General features: G+C 38.9%; 1 non-coding gene and 1 pseudogene across 1 annotated transcript; one reads left to right on the plus strand and one right to left on the minus strand.

Moving 5' to 3' along the window:
- Nucleotides 1-482: 482 nt before the first annotated feature.
- On the minus strand, nt 483-5,478 carry LOC132181872 (uncharacterized; annotated as a pseudogene).
- A 130-nt stretch (nt 5,479-5,608) lies between these two features.
- Nucleotides 5,609-5,715, plus strand: LOC132183485 (small nucleolar RNA R71). Its single transcript, XR_009440448.1, has one exon. It is a non-coding gene; the product is annotated as a small nucleolar RNA R71 (small nucleolar RNA).
- The last annotated feature ends 5,690 nt before the right edge of the window (nt 5,716-11,405 follow it).

Below are 11,405 nucleotides of genomic sequence, written 5' to 3' on the forward strand. Positions count from 1 at the left end.
TATTTACTTTTTTATTTTTTTATATCTTGCAAGCCAATGGTTATTCATCAATAGGTCATCCAACAAATCTCAAAGAGAACAAGCTTAAGCTCAAACATCATACCTCACAGAAAACATGCTAATGTGCTCATAAAAATTTATTTCAAAACAAGTGAAATCTCTTTTACCCAAAAATAAGTCAAAGGACTCAAACTTCTAATGACATAATGATGATGTTCAACCCTTTAAGAAAGCTAATGAAATGCAAACCACAGTCACAGTTTAACTCAAACTTGACAAAAACATAGCATAATTTTTTTTTTTTTTTTAACACAAAAAGACAAATAAAACTAAACAAATAAAAACAAAAATAAATAGACAAAGATAGACAAAGTGTTTTTCCATACTCCCAAACTTGAATCACACATTGTCCTCAATGTAGGCAGAAACACAATACCAAGAGGTATAAGGAACCAGAGTGAGCAAAGAGACGACCCCCAAACTTACTCATAATAACACCTATCCTGAAAAACACAAAAATAAAACAAAAATGAAGATAGACGAAACAACACAAAAAATGACTAAAAATACCAAAGAAAAAGGAATGCCTCCCATAAGCGCTAAGTTTACAGTCTTCAACCAGACTTTTCACCGCTGATGATTAAGTAGACGACGTAGGATCTTCCAAAGGCAATTCCTCACTCTCCGAAATTTCCAGTTCCAAGAATGGCTTCAACCGCTGACCATTGACCTTGAGAGCACTTCCATTCTTAGGATCCTGGATTTCGATGGCTCCATGAGTAGAAACTGCACGCACTATGAATGGTCCAGTCCATCGGGATTTGAGCTTTCCTGGAAACAGATGCAGACGTGAGTTGTAAAGGAGGACTTTCTGACCAACTTCAAATGATCTTCTCAAAATGTTTTGGTCATGGATCTTCTTCATCTGATCTTTGTATAGCTTGGCACAGTTGTAGGCATCATTCCTCAATTCTTCTAATTCATCTAGCTGTAACTTCCTTTGCTCACCAGCCTTGGTGAGGTTGAAATTTAGCTGCTTTATAGCCCAATAAGCCCGGTGCTCCAATTCCACAGGGAGGTGACAAGCCTTGCCATACACAAGTCGGTAGGGAGACATGCCAATTGGAGTCTTGAATGCAGTCTGGTATGCCCACAGAGCGTCATTGAGTCGAAGAGACCAGTCCTTCCTTGTCGAGTTCACCGTCTTTTCTAATATCCTCTTGATTTCTCTGTTGGATATCTCAACTTGCCCACTTGTCTGAGGATGGTAGGGAGTTGCAACTTTATGAGTAATACCATACTTCTTCATGAGTTGCTCAAAATATCGGTTGCAGAAATGCTTCCCCCCATCACTAATGATGGCACGTGGTGTCCCAAAACGTGCGAACACATTTTCCTTCAAAAATTGCAACACGACTCTGTGATCATTAGTCTTGCAGGCAATAGCCTCCACCCACTTGGAAACATAATCCACCGCCACAAGGATGAAAAGATACCCATAAGAATTAGGGAAGGGACCCATGAAATCAATGCCCCAAACATCAAACAGCTCCACAATAAGGATCGGGTTCAGCGACATCATATTCCTTCTTCCAATGCTCCCCAACTTCTGGCATCTATCACAGGCTGAACAGTAGGCATGGGCATCACGAAAAATAGAGGGCCAATAGAATCCACTTTGAAGAATCTTCGCCGCGGTCTTTTTAGAACTGAAGTGGCCTTCACATGCATGATCATGGCAAAAAGATAGGACATTTTGCTGGTCATTTTCAGGAATGCATCTCCTTATAATCTGATCTGGGCAGTATTTGAACAGGTAAGGATCATCCCAAAAGAAGTACTTCACCCCAGCCAAGAATTTTGATTTATCTTGCCTAGTCCAATGTGATGGCATTTGGGCAGTGACAAGGTAGTTCACTATGTCTGGGAACCATGGTGCAGGATTTTGAGAGATGTGCATAAGTTGTTCATCAGGGAATGTCTCAGCAATCGGCACAGCATTTTCATTGAAGTCCACAACTAGCCTAGATAGATGGTCAGCTACCACATTCTCGGAATCCTTCTTGTCTCGAATTTCAATATCAAACTCTTGCAGCAATAGAATCCACCGGATGAGACGAGATTTAGCATCTTTCTTTGACAATAGATATTTCAGTGCAGCATGATCCGAGTAGACTAAGACTTTAGACCCTAGCAAGTAAGATCTAAACTTATCCAGAGCAAACACTACAGCTAACAACTCCTTTTCAGTAGTGGAGTAGTTAAGTTGTGCATCATTCAGAGTCTTGCTGGCATAGTATATGACATGCGGAATCTTCTCTACTCGCTGACCCAAAACGGCTCCCATAGCATAATCAGAGGCATCACACATTATCTCGAACGGAACCCCCCAATTAGGTGGCTGAATGATTGGTGTAGAAGTTAAGGTCTTTTTCAGAATCTCAAAGGCTGTCTGGCACTTGTCATTGAAGTCAAAAGGAACATCTTTTGCCAATAGATTACATAGAGGTCTTGCTATCTTGCTGAAGTCCTTGATGAATCTTCTGTAGAACCCAGCATGTCCCAGAAATGACCGAACCTCCTTAATTGTCAGCGGGGGCGGAAGGTTAGATATCAGATCAACCTTAGCTCTGTCAACCTCGATACCTTTGTGGGAAATTACATGCCCTAAAACAATTCCTTGTTTCACCATGAAGTGGCATTTTTCCCAATTCAGAACCAAATTCTTCTCCTTGCACCGTACCAGCACCAATGTGAGATGATGTAGACATTCCCTAAATGATGAACCAAAGACTGAGAAGTCATCCATGAAGATCTCCAGGTGACGTTCAACCATATCTGAAAAGATGCTGATCATGCATCGCTGAAAAGTGGCTGGTGCATTGCACAATCCAAACGGCATACGGCGATAGGCAAACGTACCGAACGGACAAGTGAAAGTAGTCTTCTCTTGATCTTCGGGGTCTAGTGGAATTTGGTTGTAGCCGGAGTAACCATCAAGGAAACAGTAGTACTCATGGCCTGCCAATCTCTTCAACATCTGATCGATGAAAGGTAGAGGAAAATGGTCTTTTCTTGTCACGGCATTTAACTTCCTGTAGTCAATGCACACTCTCCATCCTGACTGCACACGAGTGGGGACCAACTCATTTTCCTTGTTCTTGATAACTGTAATCCCTGCCTTCATCGGCACCACATGAATGGGACTCACCCATTTGCTGTCAGAGATTGGGTATATGATTCCCGCATCCAGAAGTTTAATTACCTCTGCTCGAACTACCTCTTGCATGGCCGGATTCAACCGTCTCTGTGGCTCACGAGAAGTTTTAGCATTTTCTTCCAGATGAATCTTATGCATCACTACTGCAGGGCTGATTCCTTTGATATCTTCTATTGACCACCCGATTGCTTCTTTATGCTCTCTCAAAACTTCTAGCAGCTCATGTTCCTGATCACTATCCAACTCGGCAGCAATGATCACAGGCAGAGATTCTATAGGATCCAGATACTTGTACTTCAGGGTGTCTGGTAGAGGCTTCAACTCCCGCTTGACAGGCTCAACTGCTAATGAAGATGGATCAGGGGACGATGTCAAAGTAATTTCTGTAGTCTCCATCTTTATCTCAGGCGTTGAGTCTAACAAGGCATCAGCTTGTTCCAATAAAGTGTCTAGTGCCATGTCACTTTCCAGTGCAATCAGGCATTCTCCCAAGGGGTCTTCAATATCTGGTTCATTGACAGTTTTCTCTACTATCTCCTCAATTAAGCATGTGCTTCTGACCTCCTCATACTCAAATGGCTGCTTGCTGATATCAAAGATGTTCAGTTCCACTGTCATGTTTCCAAATGATATCTTCATGACTCCAGTTCTACAGTTGATTAGGGCATTAGCCGTAGCTAAAAAGGGACGCCCTAATATGATTGGAACTTGAATTTCTGCATTTTCCGTCTCTGTATCTAAGACAATGAAGTCCACAGGGTAGTAGAACTTATCAACTTTGATCAGCACGTCTTCAATAATTCCCCTTGGAACCTTCACAGATCTGTCAGCCAACTGAAGTGTAATTGAAGTGGATTTCAACTCTCCCAATCCCAACTGAACAAATACTGAATATGGCAGTAGATTTACACTGGCCCCAAATCCAACAGAGCTTTCTCAACTCGATTGTCACCAATCTTGCAAGCAATGGTAGGACATCCAGGGTCCTTATACTTTACAGGCATCTTGTATTGCAAGATAGAGCTGACCTGCTCAGTCAGGAAAGCTTTCTTGGGGACGTTCGTCTTTCTCTTGATGGTGACCAAATCCTTCAGAAATTTGGCATAAGAAGGCACTTGCTGGATGGCATCTAGGAATGGAATGTTTATCTGCACTTGCTTGAACACTTCCAAAATATCATCGAACTTCGAGCTCTTCTTTGGCGGTTTCAGTCTTTCTGGATACGGAGCCTTGGGTATATACTTTTTGGAAGGATCCTCAGTAATCGGAATGGCAATGTCCGGTCCTGTGTCTTCCGTAGGCTTGTCCAGGTTTTCCTTCTCTTCTGCAGCCTTAGTGGCCTCTTCAGGCATGACCACTTGATTATCCACCTGTTTGCCTGACCTCAAAGTGGTGATGGCTTGTACATGATCCTGACCATGCGTAGAGGCAGAGGAACTTCCAATCACAAATTGCCCTTTTGGGTTAGGCACAGGTTGACTAGGGAACTTCCCTCTTTCTCTTTCCCCCACTTGATTTGCTATCTGGCCAACTTGTCCTTCTACCTTGATCATGGCCTGCTTAAGTTCTTGTATGTCTCTGCTATTAGCCATGTTGGAATTCCTCAGCTCCTGTATGGCTTGATTGGTGAAACCTTTTAGCTCTTGTACAGATTGGGAGTTGGAATTCTTGAGCTCTTGTATAGATTGGGAGTTGGAATTCTTGAGCTCTTGTATAGCTTGGGAGTTGGACCGGTCGACTTTTTCTATTAATGTTTTCATCATGTCTTCCAATGATGACTGTGGTGCAGGCACTTGAGTGGTAGACTGATAAACAGGCGGTTGAGCTTGTTGAGATGACCTGAACTGATTCTGAGCTTGAGTGGTATCTCTTTGGTTCAATGGCTGATTCTGCTTCCAAGAGAAATTGGGGTGATTCCGCCACCCTGGATTGTAAGTTTCGGAAAACAGCCCAGTGGTGGGTTTTTTGTACTCATTGAAGGCATTGACTTGCTCAATTGGGTACTCTGTTGACAGAGTTGGGCAGTTTTGAGTGAAGTGCGTTTGACTATCACATAACCCGCATGCATCAACGTGGTAAGTATCTGCTGCATTCACTGGTTTGTTTAGGACCATAGTGTCAAACTGACGCCTGAGAACCTTGAACTCCTCCCTTAATTCAGCATCGTTCCTCACCTCATAGATGCTTCCTGTCTTGGGAGCGGGTTGTTGTCTGTCCCAACTATCTTGAAAATCCCATTGTTGCGCTCGTTCAGCCATTTCATCCAAAGTTTTATAAGCTTCATCCCCAGTAAGACTTAAGAATTCTCTACCATTCATCGTCTCAAGCGAGTTTCGCTCACTTGGTGTTAGTCCCCTGTAGAAAATTTGAACTAGCACCTCATTCTCAAACCCGTGGGGTGGGCATTTTATAGTAAGCTCTTTAAACTTCTCCCAGCTATCGGTGAATCTTTCCCCTTCTTTTTGTCTGAAATTGGTGATCTGTAGACGGAGGGCATTGATTTTGGAAATTGGGAAGAACTTGTGGTAAAACTTGCTTTGCAACATATCCCAAGAAGTGATAGATCCAGGTCTATTGTTGAGTAGCCAGGATTTCGCCCTATCATGTAGGGACAGAGGGAATAACCGAAGGCGCACCGCTTCTGCTGGGGCATTTTGTGTATTAACAATGTCGCAAATTTCCAAAAAAATCCTCACATGAACATATGGATCCTCATTCTCTAATCCTCTAAATGCAGGAAGGTGGCCTATTGTACTCGGCTTCAGCTCGAAGCGAGTAGCTGGCAACACTATACACAATGGTGTGTTGGTAATATTGGGTACGAACAGCTCCCTAAGGGATCTAGGTTGATTTCGTTCTCCCATCTTAACAGACTTTTCCGAATTAGACTCGGAACTTTGAGAATTGGTGGGTGAGTTTGGTGGCTGTCTTAGATTCTCTCTCGCCGTTCTTTCAATTTCGGGATCAAAAGTGTTTAACTCCAGATTTAAAGATCTACGACCAAACATGCAAAAAGGAACTAACAACCTAACAAACTAACAAACTAACAAACTGAAATGAATTGAACTAAATTAAATTATATTAAACTAACTAAACACAATTGCAAGCAGAAATTAATTTAAACAGAAACTAAAAACTCACAAAAAAGGACCAAAAGATTTTGGCAAAAATCTACTGAACTATTGCGGTTGCTGTCTTGGCCACAAGTGTGCTCGATCGTAGCAGGGCTGTAACACAAACAAAACAACAACAAAAAACAAAAAGAAAAATCTTTTTTTTTTTTACTTTTTTTTTTTTTTTTTGTATTAGTAACACAAATAAAACAAAACAAATTGCAGAAAAATAAAATCCTAATTATAACTAGTAGAAGAATAAAACCGATCTAGAAATAAATTGGTTTCAAAAAATAAACAATTCCCCGGCAACGGCGCCAAAAACTTGTTGTGCAAATTTATTTAACTCGCAAGTGCACGAATCAATTGTAGTTAATGGATTGCAAGTGCGAGGTCGAACCCACAGGGAATTGTATTCTTGAAAGCAATTTTAAATCTAAATTAATTAAACCCTAGTCTAGTTCCAAATTTTTGAGAGTTTTTTTTGTTTGAATGAAAAAGCCAAAGCATGAGCAATTTAAAGTGATTGAAATCTTATGACGAAGCACTAAGGTTTCAGAATCCGCACTCACAAATTCATAACAACATAATTTCATGATCTATAATATTCCCCAAAGTTCTCACATATAAATCTTAAGTTTGTTTTACTATTGCTTCAAAGAATTAATCAAAAGATCCATGTATCCATTCATAACCCAAATCACAAAAGAAATCCTATATTCGATCAAATCATTAACTGTATCCGTAAATCACAAGAAAATATCCAATCTTTATCAAAACATCAATTGTATCCAGAGAATAAATCACAGAGGAAATCCAATTTTTAACAAAGAAAACCAAGCAATCAATTGTATTGAATAATCTTAAATCATCAAGTGTATCCTTGAATCACAAAAGATATCCAAGAGTTATTCAATCCAATTGATTAGAAGTAAAACAATAGAGCAATTAAACCATTAAATTGGGAAATATTACATACATGAAACAAAGTTGCTAATCATAAGTGAGGCTTCATCTTCAACCTTAGTTAAAGGTTTAGCCTCTCATGTTATTGAAAGACAAAACAAAATTGATTGAATTCATAATGTAAAATCGAGTACTTACAAATAAGAATCACAAAGTAGAGATTCAAAAGTTAGGAAAACCTTAAACTCTCTTCTTTCTCCTCTGCAATCTTCAAATTCGTAGCCCCCTCAACTAATCTGATAATTCCCTATTTATAGACCTAAAACTTAGGGTTTTACAAGTTGAAATCGGATACAATTCGTCCAGGTTTGTACCATTTAATTACGGGACGATTTTGGAATAGTAAACGTCCGAATTATGAAAATCCTATTTGACAATGAATTGTATCATTTTTAGTTATCTTTCCAACGCCACTTGAATCACCTCAATCGGATATGTGAACGAAAAGTTATGGTCAAAATACTGAGACGTGTAGAATCTGAATTTGAATCCAATTCGAAATTTTATCCAATCTTATCCTTAATCCGATTTACCCATTTCTTGGATTTGGTTAAACTTAACCACATCATCTAGGTCTTCTCAAAGTATGTTTTCTTCCAAAAAGTAGTTTTTCTTCAACACCTACAAAATACTAAAAACACAAAACTAACACAGAACATCAGATAATAACACAGCTAAAGGATTAACACAAGTAAATTAAGGGGTCCAAATATGCAATATTTGGCACACATCAGTCACTTTTTGGGAGCATAGGTTCTTTAGTGATATGGAGTCCTTTTCTACTAGTCCCTCTAATTCTTCTCCTATCTTCACTAATGTCTCATTTGATATGTTCCCCGACACTACTGATCTTGATGCAGGGATGACAAGCTCTCCAGACGGCATTCGGACGGTCGACCCCACCGCCTATTGATCCATCTACTCTTAAGCCAGCTCCCTCTGTCCCTCGTCGTTCTACTCGAGTAACATCTCTTCCTTCCCACCTTTATGATTATCATTGTTATTCTACTTTTGCTACTCTACATGAACCTCAGTCCTTCCGTGAGGCTCATACTAACCCTCTTTGGCAAAATGCTATGTCTAAAGAACTTAATGCCCTTTCCACATTCCATACTTGGGACTTAGTTGATTTACCTCCAGGCAAAACTGCGGTAGGGTGCAAGTGGGTATACAAGATTAAGACAAAATCTTATGGATCTATTGAGCGACACAAGGCACGTTGATTTACCTCCAGGCAAAACTGCGATAGGGTGCAAGTGGGTATACAAGATTAAGACAAAATCTTATGGATCTATTGAGCGATACAAGGCACGTCTTGTGGCAAAGGGGTTCAATCAGGAGTATGGTATTGATTATGAGGAGACTTTTGCGCTGGTGGCTCGCCTTACTTCTATTCAATCCCTCCTTGCTGTGGCTTCTGTGCGTCGTTAGGATCTTTTTCAAATGGATGTGAAAAATGCATTTCTCAATGGTGATCTTAGTGAAGAAGTTTATATGCAACCTCCTCTTGGGTACGATCATCCGCCACACAAGGTTTGCCGACTTCGCCAAGCTTTGTATGGTCTGAAACATGCTCCACGGGCTTGATTTGCCAAATTCAATTCCACTATTGCGTAAATTGGGTTTGTTTCTAGCTCCTATAACTCTGCTCTTTTTATCCGGCGATCTGATGCTGGTCTCATTCTACTCTTACTATATGTTGATGATATGATTATTACTGGAGATGATACTATCGATATTCGTAACCTTCAACAATTTTTGAGTCAACAATTTGAGATGAAGGATTTGGGTTCCTCAGCTACTTTTTTGGATTGGAAGTGTCTTCTGATCCAAATGGTTACTATCTCTCTCAAGCCAAATATGCTTCAGATCTCCTCTCACGAGCTGGCCTTACCGATTGTAAAATTGTTGATACCCTCTAGAGACAAATGTCAAACTTCGTGCCACTGATGGTGAGCTACTTTCTGATGCCACCCTCTATCAATAGTTAGTTGGAAGTCTCATCTATCTTACTGTGACACGACCGGATATTGCCTATGCAGTCCATCTTATTAGTCAATTTATGACCGCGCCATGCTCAGTTCATTATACGGCTGTTCTTCACATCCTTCGCTACGTGAAGGGCACTTTGTTTCATGGTTTACATTTCTCTTCACACTCATCATTAGACTTACATGTATATTCAAATGCTGATTGGGCAGGTGATCCCACTGATCATCATTCCACCACGGGTTATTGTTTCTTACTTGGTGATTCTCTCATCTCTTGGCGTAGCAAGAAACAATCTGTTGTTGCCCGCTCTAGAACTGAAAGTGAGTATCGTGCTCTTGTTGAAACCACCTCTGAGCTCCTTTGGCTCCGTTGGCTCCTACAAGATATCGGTGTTTCTCAGACCTCCAGTTCTCCTATCTTTTATGACAATCGAAGTGCGATTTAGATTGCGTATAATGATGTATTTCATGAATGTACTAAACACATTGAGATCGATTGTCATTTTGTGCGCCATCATCTTTGAATATATTTAGATATTCACCATAATTGCTAATTTGATACATTTTCCCTGTATATATATTTTGATATTATTCTACAATATTGTACATTAATTCCGTGATTGTATTTCCTAGTTTATCTGACCTTATTCAACTATAAATATGCCTCTTTGTATACAGTTCAATACACACAGAAATATAGTATTCAGTTTCAATCCTATATTCTCTAGTTTATTTCAACATTTATTATTCCGATTTTATTGGTTTATTATTTCAATTGTTTTACTTCTTTTCAATATGTGGCATGATTCTTGGATATCTTGTTGTGATTCAAGGATACACTTAATGATTTGGATAATTTCACATAATTGATTGCTTGGTTTTTTAACTCATAAAAATTAGATATCCCTTGTGATTTGTTCTATGGATACATTTCGTGTTTCAATTAAGATTTGATATCTTTTGTGATTTACGCATACATCTGATGATTTAATTGATATTGGATTCCTTTTGTAATTTGGTCAATGAATGAATACATGAGATGGTTTTGATTAATTCTTTGTAGCATAGTAAAACATATCTAAGATTTTAATTGTGAGAACTTCATATTAATATTGATAAATATGAAAGTACGTTGTTATGATTCGGTGAGTGTGAATTCTCAAACCTTAGTATTTTATCTCTTAGTTTATTTTAATTAGTTTATATTTGTCTTTTAATTTTTAAAACCAAAATTCAAAACCCTTTTGGAACTAGGGTAGGATTAAATTAGTTTAGATATAAGTTGATCTTTCAAAAATACAATTCACTGTGGGTTCGACCTTGCACTTGCAAAATATTATATTGCAAACGATTCGTGCACTTGCGAGTATATTAAAATTTGCACAACAAGTTTTTGGTGCCGTTGCCGGGGAATTGTTCAATTTTTTAAACCAATTTATTTCTAACTTAGTTTTATTGTTCTACTAGTTATAATTAGGATTTTATTTTTCTGCAATTCGTTTTGTTTTATTTGTGTTAGTAATAAAAAAAATTAAAAAATTAAAAAAATTCAAAATTCAAAATTCAAAAATTAAAAAAAAAAAGATTTTTCTTGTTTTTTGTTTTTTTTTTTTTTTTTGGCTTGTTTTATAGTTTTACCGCAGCACCGTCCACACACCCCTACTAGTGCGATCGATCGCAGCCCTACTACGATCGAGCACACTCAGGGCCAAGACAACAAACTCAAGCGCACCTGCACTCATTAACTGCCACATCTTTACTCAAGTGCGATCGAGCGCACATCAGCGCGATCGAGCGCACTCACAGAAATGGCAACAACTGCAGCAGTTCCGTAGATTTTTGCCAAAAATTTATTTTTGGTCCTTTTTATGAGTTTTTAAATTTTAGTTTTAATTTTTTTAGTTTATTTAAAAATTAAAAAAAATGGTTAATGTTTTATGTGGGATATGTGCACGCAAAAAAGTGAGGGGGAAGTATGAATTTTCATTTTAATGATTTTAATGCCTCTCCTAGTTACAGAACATCAGCTCCTGCCAACTACCCTCAAAAATTTTACCCACATGAGCCATGTTCATACTGCTCCAATCCTTATCATCATTATAGTGATTGTCTATC

The sequence above is a fragment of the Corylus avellana genome, chromosome ca5, assembly GCF_901000735.1.
Source record: "Corylus avellana chromosome ca5, CavTom2PMs-1.0".
NCBI lineage: Eukaryota > Viridiplantae > Streptophyta > Magnoliopsida > Fagales > Betulaceae > Corylus > Corylus avellana.